Genomic DNA, 8,874 nt, shown 5'->3' with positions numbered 1-8,874 from the left:
AAAACAGCTCAATTGTGATACAGCACAGCTGTGAGGCAGCCCTGGGTCCAGGGCCCCAACAGCTGGATAGCTCTGCTCTGCCCCTGCCAGTCTGCTTTGCCCTGCCCTCCTCTCGGCTCTTCAGGGTCCACACAGAGGTGGTACTGACCTCTCCCTGGTAGCAGGGGCACTTGGGTTTGCTCCAAAACCAAGTTTCTGGTGCAGAGATGGAAGTGGCCCAAGATTAGCATCTAACGCTTGATAGGACTGCTGCTGTTTCCCTACAGAGAGACTTTCAAGAAGGATTAGGAAGCTTTTTCTGTCTACTCAGGCCAAAGCCTGGTTTTCCACCTTCTCTGTAATTCACTGAGCTACCCAATGCATTCCTAATAAAATCCCATATTTGCATAAAACAGCCAGAAGTTTCTGTTGCTTGCAATTAAGAACGTGGGCTGATATAAATATTTCCCCTTTATTTCAAAGTAAAGTATGTTTAACTTAGAAACTTTTAGAAAACATACACAGGAGAAAGAAAAAATTAATTTACCCCAAACCTAGATATAACCATTAATGCTTGGTGTATATTTTTCAATACCACTGTATGCACCCCTCCCAAGGAAGACTATCCTTAGAAGATTATGGTGCGGGATGTAGGGGTCACTTCCTTCTTTGTCCAGGAAATCCAATAAATAGGCTTCCTACCCTTGTTTAAGGGAGTTGAGTGCTTGATTGAATCAGACTTTGTGGGCAAGAATTGCTCTTCACCCATGTAGCTAATTTAAGAATCAGCTATAAAGGATGTTAACTCATTGCCACATAAGTGGTAAATTTTTCCCTCTGATTTTATTATTTTTCCTTTAACTTTATTTGTTTGTTTTTCCATTCAGAAGTTTGAATAAAGCTTGTCAGTCTTTTATGATTTGGCCATTGGTGTCATACCATACACTTTTTTCCCCAACATGTGTACTTATATTTTTCTTATTTATATTAAACAAATAATCCATTTGGAATTTGTTTTATGGTATCACGTGAAATACAGGTTCAGTCTATAATTACTGTCCACATTGTTAGCTAGATTGTCTAATTAGTCAATTATCTTTTAATTCAAAAACCTTTGTCCTCTTCACTGATTTGGAATGCCACATTGAGATGACATTAAATTCCTATATGTACCTTGGGCCATTTTTTGACTCTTCATGGTGTTCCATTGGTCTACATAGCTCTCACCTCTGCTTCAAAACCTATATAGTCTTTCAAGTTCCAAATCTTTCTGCAACTGCTTATGAGAAAACAAAAGACAATCTTGGACAAATAGTTAGGGATTTGGGGGAACCTATCAGTTGAGAAATGATTATGGAGAACTGTGTTATTTATTTATTGTGGGCTGGGAATTCAATGTTCTGTTTAATGCAGATTTTTTTGTAAATAAGCAACTGCATTAAAGCGGTTTACTTTGCCTTTGAGAATTCACAAGGCCTGTCAAGACCTTATGTCATCTCAGGATTATCAGCAACACCGCAAACACCATCATCATGCTGCTGATGTGCTCATTAACAGCTTGAGCAGAATATTGGACAAAATAGACTAAACCATATTTTTCTCCTTGGCTGCTGGGAGTGAAGTGAGAGGCAGGGCCCTGGGAGACAGATGACAAGTCCATCAGTTTGCTTTGTGAATTATCATACCTACACCAAGCTGATGAATGGATTGTGAGAACTATTACAGAGTGATAACTAAGACAGTGATAAACAATTGGTCAATAAACCCTAGAGCCATTTCCCAGAGGAGGGAAAAGCTTCTATCCTACTAGGTTCCAAATAGTTTCCTGGCACGGGAGTCTATGGTACCCACTTAGGTGGGATTTTTACAGCACTCCTTAGACTTTGACCTTAGAAAAATAATCTGTAGAAGTTTCCCACACTGGTGGGATTACCTGTACTGGGGGAAAGCCCATGAAAACCCAGCCTGGGCTGATGAATGAGGGAGCCAAGGCTTTTGCACTGAGTGCTTTCCCCTCTTTTCCCAATAAGGACCCTCTTTTATTCCAGCCAAACTGGACTAGTGTCATTGACCTCATAGTTCTTGGCTTTCCAGCCCCCTTGCTTGGACCATTTTATTCCCACCACTTGAAACCATCTCTCATTCCATTTCTTCCTATCATAGGTCACATAATTCTTCAAAGAACAACTCAAGCTCTACTTCTGTGTAGCCTTCCATAGTCATTAATATTTTATTCTTGATGACATCAAGTCAGTTTTCAAATTCAAAGCAGGGAACCCATGTGGCAAGGGGTTCCCTTTTGGGAGAGTTTTCCTTTTATTCTGAACTCACAGAAGTTTGTAACATATGCCCTGAGTACTTGCACTGTTCTAATTGTTGGGGAGTGTATTAGTTTCCTATGGCTGCTGTAACAAATTGCCATAAATATGGTGGCTTGAAGCAACAGAATTTTTTATGTCACAGCTCTGGAAGCCAGAACTCCAAAATTGGTTTTACTGGTTATGTTTTTAAATCTCCTAAGCCAAACTAAAAGCTACTGGCTAGTAGGGGTGCTTAGAAAACTTTGACTCTCTCCAGAACCGGCTGCCCTAGTCCAGAGACTTCTACATGCATAAGTGAATGTACAAAAAAATAGCAGATGAAATGATCTGAAGAAAAGAGTTGCATGGGCAAGTAAATGTACTTCAAAAACATATAACATCCTCAAAATGACAGTATTATGATGAAGAACAGATCAGTGGTTGCCAGAGATTAGGGGAAGTAGGGAGAGGGGAGTGGGTGTACATACGAAGGCACAGCACAGAGGAGATCTTCATGGTAGTGGAACAGTTCTGTATCTTGACTGCAGTTGAGGTTACATAGTTATATGAATCTATTCAGGTGAAAACACGACCTAGAACTATACATACCCTCTGTACCAATAGCAAGTTTCTGGTTTTGGTAATTTATTGTACTTATGTGGTATAACCATTGGAGGAAACTAGGTAAATAGTAAGCAGGGCCTCTCTGTAATATCTTTAAAACTTTCAGTAACTCTATAAAAATAAGTAATGACTTACAGAAATATGTATACAAGATAAAAATAGTTATACCAGAAAATTGAGAAGTAAGATAAAGTAGGGGGAAATTCCTCATATGACTAGACTTGGGCTGCAAAGTCAGCACTGATTATCCTAAAGACTAAAGAAACACATGAGTCTGTAAAGTTTTCTGTGTTTGCCACTGAAATACTTCTCTAAACCAGAGAACAGCACCTTTAGAACCTGTGTGGAGCAGAGAGCTTCTTCTGTCATTTTATGTTACTGTGAAAACACTGAGGAGCAGCCCATCCATCTCAGCCCTCTCCCTTCTGCGTTTGTAGTGGGGGGGTGTGGCTGGTCTGTCCAATTTATGCCTTGGCTGTGATGGTAGGCAAAAAACACCAGGGCCTGTGATGGAAAAACTAGCACAGTGCCTTTCTAAAGTGCTAATCTTACTGAGAACCTCCTAAAGTGGCCCTGTCTCAGAGAAGAGGTTGATGTCTTGATGGGGGGAGAAATTAACTTTGAATCAAATGAAGGGTGTCTTTAGTGATGAGTCACTCAGTTGGAAGCTGGGACTTCTCTTTCTGTAGAAAGCCTGTTTATCTTATTGGACAGAGAGAGAGTATGAGTGTGTGAGATCACATTTGATAGTATCTATGGACCCTGAAGGATATATTTAATGATGAGAATTTATAAGGTTTTGTGAAATGTACTGCTGTGAGCAAGATTTGGTTCTGGCCTCTGGGCATGTTCCTGATAATGGGCGTGACCTCAGATAAATAATTGAACTCCAGTATCTAGACCTGAATAGAAAGAGAGATGTTTTGATTATTATAAAAGTACCTCTGAACACAAAAGTTTTATGAGGTTCTGTTCTTGGGATGATCATTTTTTGTTTTGGCATATGGACCCATCATGTTCTTACTGTTTTCTCTCAATTGTGAATTTCGAGGTTGCTTTCTTTGACACTAAGTTTGGTTGAGACGTACGTAGGCTTGAATGCATGTCCATTCGCCCCTCCCCTCTGCTGAGATGCAGTCAGCCCTTGCTTACCTGCATGAACAAAGCTAGCAAATACAGGAGAAATTAGGCAGCTGTGGATATAAGAGCTCCTCTCCTGCTTCTGCAATAGTGACTGGAAGACAAGCTATATGAATGGAGAGGTTAAAGGCAAGGATTCAAAGGGCTCACTAAGGAGGCAGCAAATTGATGCCAGAAGAAGACTCATTCAAAAGGATCTCATAGTTGCTCAAAGTGACTCACCATTTCACTTCAACCCACTGTATGCCCAGAATTCTTAGTGTGTGTCCCTACTTCCAGGGTCACTAGTCCAAAAGTTAGAATGAAACTCTGCTACTTCTTCAAAATTATTTATATAGTATTAACCAAAGAGTTTAGCTAGAAGAACAGTTGTCTGATTTAAGAAGTAAAGGTGTCTATTGAAAAAAACATTAGGAAGCTCATGAAATCACTGGGAAGATGTCTCAATGCTATACAGCCAAACTATCTCTCAGAACTGGTTCAGTGCCAGATCCTGGGCAGGTTTGCATCCAGCGGCACCTAACTGTGCTGACCCTGAGCGGGGCTGGGAAAGTGAGTACTGGGCACCATCAGCACCGCCTCATACCAAGACTCATAAGGTGGGAATTTCTCAATGAGGGAAATGGACTCAGATTCAAGGTCAAAAATCAAACAAATAAAATACAAATATCCACTAAATTTCATTTGCTGTCCAACACCATAAAACCATGTTGTCATGCTATGAATAAGTTCCCTCCAGTATTCAAGTCTCATTAAATGTGGGCTGTGTTATTGTGACCAAATTCAATAACTGGGTGAGACAGCACAGCTGGCCAGATAGCAGACCGAGAATCCCACTGCATGATTCGATTGCATTTAGGTCCCGCTCACATGTGCTGTCATTTAGGGCAGCTGTCAGCTCCAGCTCAAATACCAAGAGAACGGTTCTGGATTCTGCAGTGGGAAGGGATTCTTGGGAAGGGATTCTTGAGTAGTTGCAGTGATTCTGAAACTCTCCTGTGTGGCTGGTTCACTACATTGTCCTGATATGGGGAGAACACCAGCGATGTAGGAGTATACTGTCCATTTCTCTCCTTTACAATACAGACTGCCTGCTGTTTCCTTGCTCAGCTTCATCCTCCTTCCATATTCCTTGATCCTGTTGCAGAAGCAGAAGATAAACTAAGCATGCCTCCACTTGAGAGCAGAGGTTAACAGAAGACAGGGGCAATTACTAATAGTGTTATGTCCATGTTTGCATTATAAGGAGGTATGTTATTGTAAGATTTTACCATATCACTAGTATCCCTTCTTTAAAACAAAATAAACATAATTCCCTCTGTCCTAAGCCTCATATAATAAAAAATACATTCATCCATTTTTCAAGGGGAGACAGGCCAGTATCTCATAAGAACTGTAACCAGTTTCAAGTCCAAGTCCAGGGTCTCTGGGGCATCCTCCTCCTCTAGTTTTGTCCCTTTATTTTTCAAAATTATGTGATCTGACCTAGAGACTAAACTGTAAAGTTAATTACCCCAAGAGTGAGGGATAATGACAGGAAATACAAGGAAAATTAGTCAAAACCCATAAATATATACATGCAATGAAAGGAAATATGGGTAGCTGCTCTTGTCTTGGATTTTGCAACTGGACCTAAGGCCAGAAATGGTATTTGTGACATTTTTCCTCCACAATATTGAAGATTCCCTTTGCCTGAAGCTAGAACCTCAACTGGATCATTTAACCAGAAAAGGCGACCCAAACCTGCATTTCTGAGGGATCTGAGCCATTTTTCTATGGAATTGCTTCTCAGGGATATGCTGAATCTATCTTGTACTGGCTTGTGAGAATAAATTAGTACATTTTCAGCAATGATGTGGGCTAGTTGTTAAAAACAGCCATTATTCAAAATCAAATTATATAACTCACGACTAAATAAGCATATTAAAAACAATGTAATGAATACCCTCAAACTCATTGCTTTCTAATTATTTGCCTGTTATTTATCTTTTTGAGGTTATTTATATCTTTTAAATGCACGGCAGAAGTAGGATGTAATGACGTGCCGCTCCTCACCTTATCCCAGCTGCTCTCCATAATGCAGTGATGTCCTACTGGTAGCTTGAAATTGACCATAACAGGTTTTACTCTAAAGAAACTGGCAAACACTACAATCAAGTACCACTGGCTACAGTTTCCATTCCTCTTTACCAGTGGTCATCACAGTGTCAAGAGCAGTTCCAGGTGCCCTGCTAGGTTCCATCCTTTCTTCTTGCCTCATATAGTGGCTGTGTTATAGAGGTGATATGGCCAAGTTTCTGTAATGGCCAAGTGTTAGGAAATGTCCTATCTGTTTTCAGGAGCTGTAGCCCTGCCTACAGGCGAGAGGGCCCAAGGCTGTAGTTAATCAAGGAGGCCTTGGGAAAATAGCCCACTGAGGAGACAAAACCTGTCCCCTTGGCAGGGGCTGCACCCCTGCCTCCCTCGCATCACCCTGCTGGGGGCCCTGGGGGATGGCTGGTTAGTCAATGACGGGTAAGACCCCTCGATGGCAGGGGCAGCCTAAGACAGGCACAGCTGCAATGGGCCTCAGAGAAGAACTTGGAGGACACGGAGAAAGGGCAAAAAGACCCTCACCCCTCAGTTTTGATATGGCCAGTGTCCCCATTCTATCTGAAAGAAGTCTCCTTGTCATCTGGCTGCCCTGCCCTCCCCCTGCCTGGCTCAGGCTTGAAACAATACTGGTGACAGCCCTCAACTGGATCAGGCAGTTCCTGTGGGGAATCAGGCCTAGAAGTAAGTTTTTTAAAGCCTGCTTGTTTTTTCCTCAAAAGCTATGATAACCAGCTCATGCTGGGAAGAAAATTTACATTATTTACAGACCCCTACCCCAAGCCCTTTGGCGCTCTTATGTTTACTGTTTCCTCTAGGACTCATGTAAATGGGTGGGTTCCTGCCATTTGTTTTCTTCAAAACATCGTCTATTCTCTGTGAACATTAACATAGTGATGCAATGAGATCACCTGTACATTCCTACTACCTAGCCCCATTGATACCCTTTCAATAAAAACCTTTGGACATAGGAGCTTGGGGTCTTCTCCACTAGAGAGAAGTGCCATACCCCTCTCCTAGCAGACAGAGAAGTGTCTGGAACGATTTGTTATATTTCCCTCATCCGTGACAACCCCCGGAGTGTACTCTGTGGGATCAGAGTCCACACTCCTACCTCAGCTGGTGCCTGAACAGAGACCTGAAGAGCCCACTTCAGCAAAGAGAGTGAAACCATGGTCTTATCTTCTGATGGAAGCATTCTGCTCTCAAGGCAAAAATATTTAAACCAAATATATAAACCCTGAGTTGTGGGGATAGGAAGCAAAAAATGTGAGTAGGTCATTAGTGTGATGACAAGCAAGCATTCCCATATCCACCGCTGGGTTCCTGGCCCATGTATTAGTTGCTGCTTCAAGGCACACACTGAATACTATAGACCAGCACTCTGACTTCAAAGGTGTTGTCTCCCCAGTGGTGTATAACTTGAATTTTCAATAAATAGGTGACTACACCTTTCTGGCTGGCTCAGGGTGATTTGGTACATGGTAAACACTGAATGAAGATCATTAACTAATTTTCTGACATTGCAGAAAAATGCATTCCTTAGAAGCAAGGTTGTCTTTGATACCCAGTCTGTGTAGAAGGTGAGTCTACCGAGGACTATGCTGGCAGAAGCATCCCGGGCGTTGATAGCAAAGGCAAATTTGTTTCAGTGAGAGCAAAGCACCATCTCCTCAGGGTGCTATATGAGGTCTCATGGTAGTCTCTGCTGGCAAGCTGACCCCATGGGATCAAGAATTTAGGGATCAGAGCTTTTCATTCTTTCTTTGAGCTGGTCATTGCCCTAAAGAGGAACAACCTACCCCATAGTCCTTGGATTTGTCAGGTTTTCCCTGCTGTTCTCTGACAGTGACTCTCCTCATGGCCTTCAGATTGAAATCCAAGTTCCTGGGTATGGCTGTTCTTGTTCGGAGCCCCATCTGCCTCCCCAGCCTCACATCCCACTCACCCTTTTTTTTGCAGCTCTCATCCCCAGCCAGACCAGGCTATTCACCATGCTGACGGCTGTCCTCCCCAGTACCTGCCCCAAGCCCCTTCCTATCCTGTGCTTTTGCATTTGATCTTTTTTGTCTGCAGATGCAGCCTTTCAGATGTCCTCTGCCTTGGCCCTGTAAGACCCATTGTCTCTTGACCCATCTCCCCAAGGGAAATGGGTCTCAGGCACCCTTACCCTTGTAGGTGATCCTACAGAACAGGCCTGCGGGAGGAAATGCTTGTTGGATAACTAGCAGGAAAGCGTCTGTTGGAGCTGCTGTGGATTTTTTAAATACGGACAGCACAGTGACAGTAGCAGAGCATCAAGGGGCCAGCGAGGAGGTGGGGTGGGGGTTCAGGAAGAGTGTCCTAGTGAATGAGATCCCCACACGGCCTCACTCTGCCAAGGCCCAGCCACTAGTGAAAAGCCTGCTTTGGGGCCTGTTCAGGAATCGTGTCTGGAGTGACCACACACCTCTCTTGGCCTTTAAAGGCCTCTGGGCTCCGATCACTTCAGGGAACAGGCTGCATCGTGAAAGCCCACCGGTAAACCCAGAGCTCACACTTCCCATCGACGGTATGGATGTTCTTTTTCTCCATGGTCATTAAGAAGTACAAGTAATACATTTGTGTGGGTAGCAATAGATCTTAGAGGCATAAGGGACTCCATCTCTTTGAATATTGCCTGTGGTGGGCAACTTACTGCCAGTCTGTGAAGCTCTTTCCTTATGCTTGAGCCTAAAAGCATAGGTGGCTGGAAATGACA

This window comes from Pteronotus mesoamericanus, unplaced genomic scaffold (assembly GCF_021234165.1).
Source record: "Pteronotus mesoamericanus isolate MK-2021 breed Mesoamerican mustached bat unplaced genomic scaffold, CSHL_Meso_final contig_100, whole genome shotgun sequence".
Classification (NCBI taxonomy): domain Eukaryota; kingdom Metazoa; phylum Chordata; class Mammalia; order Chiroptera; family Mormoopidae; genus Pteronotus; species Pteronotus mesoamericanus.
The sequence above is the reverse complement of the archived record's forward strand: the minus strand, read 5'-3'. Positions refer to the sequence as shown.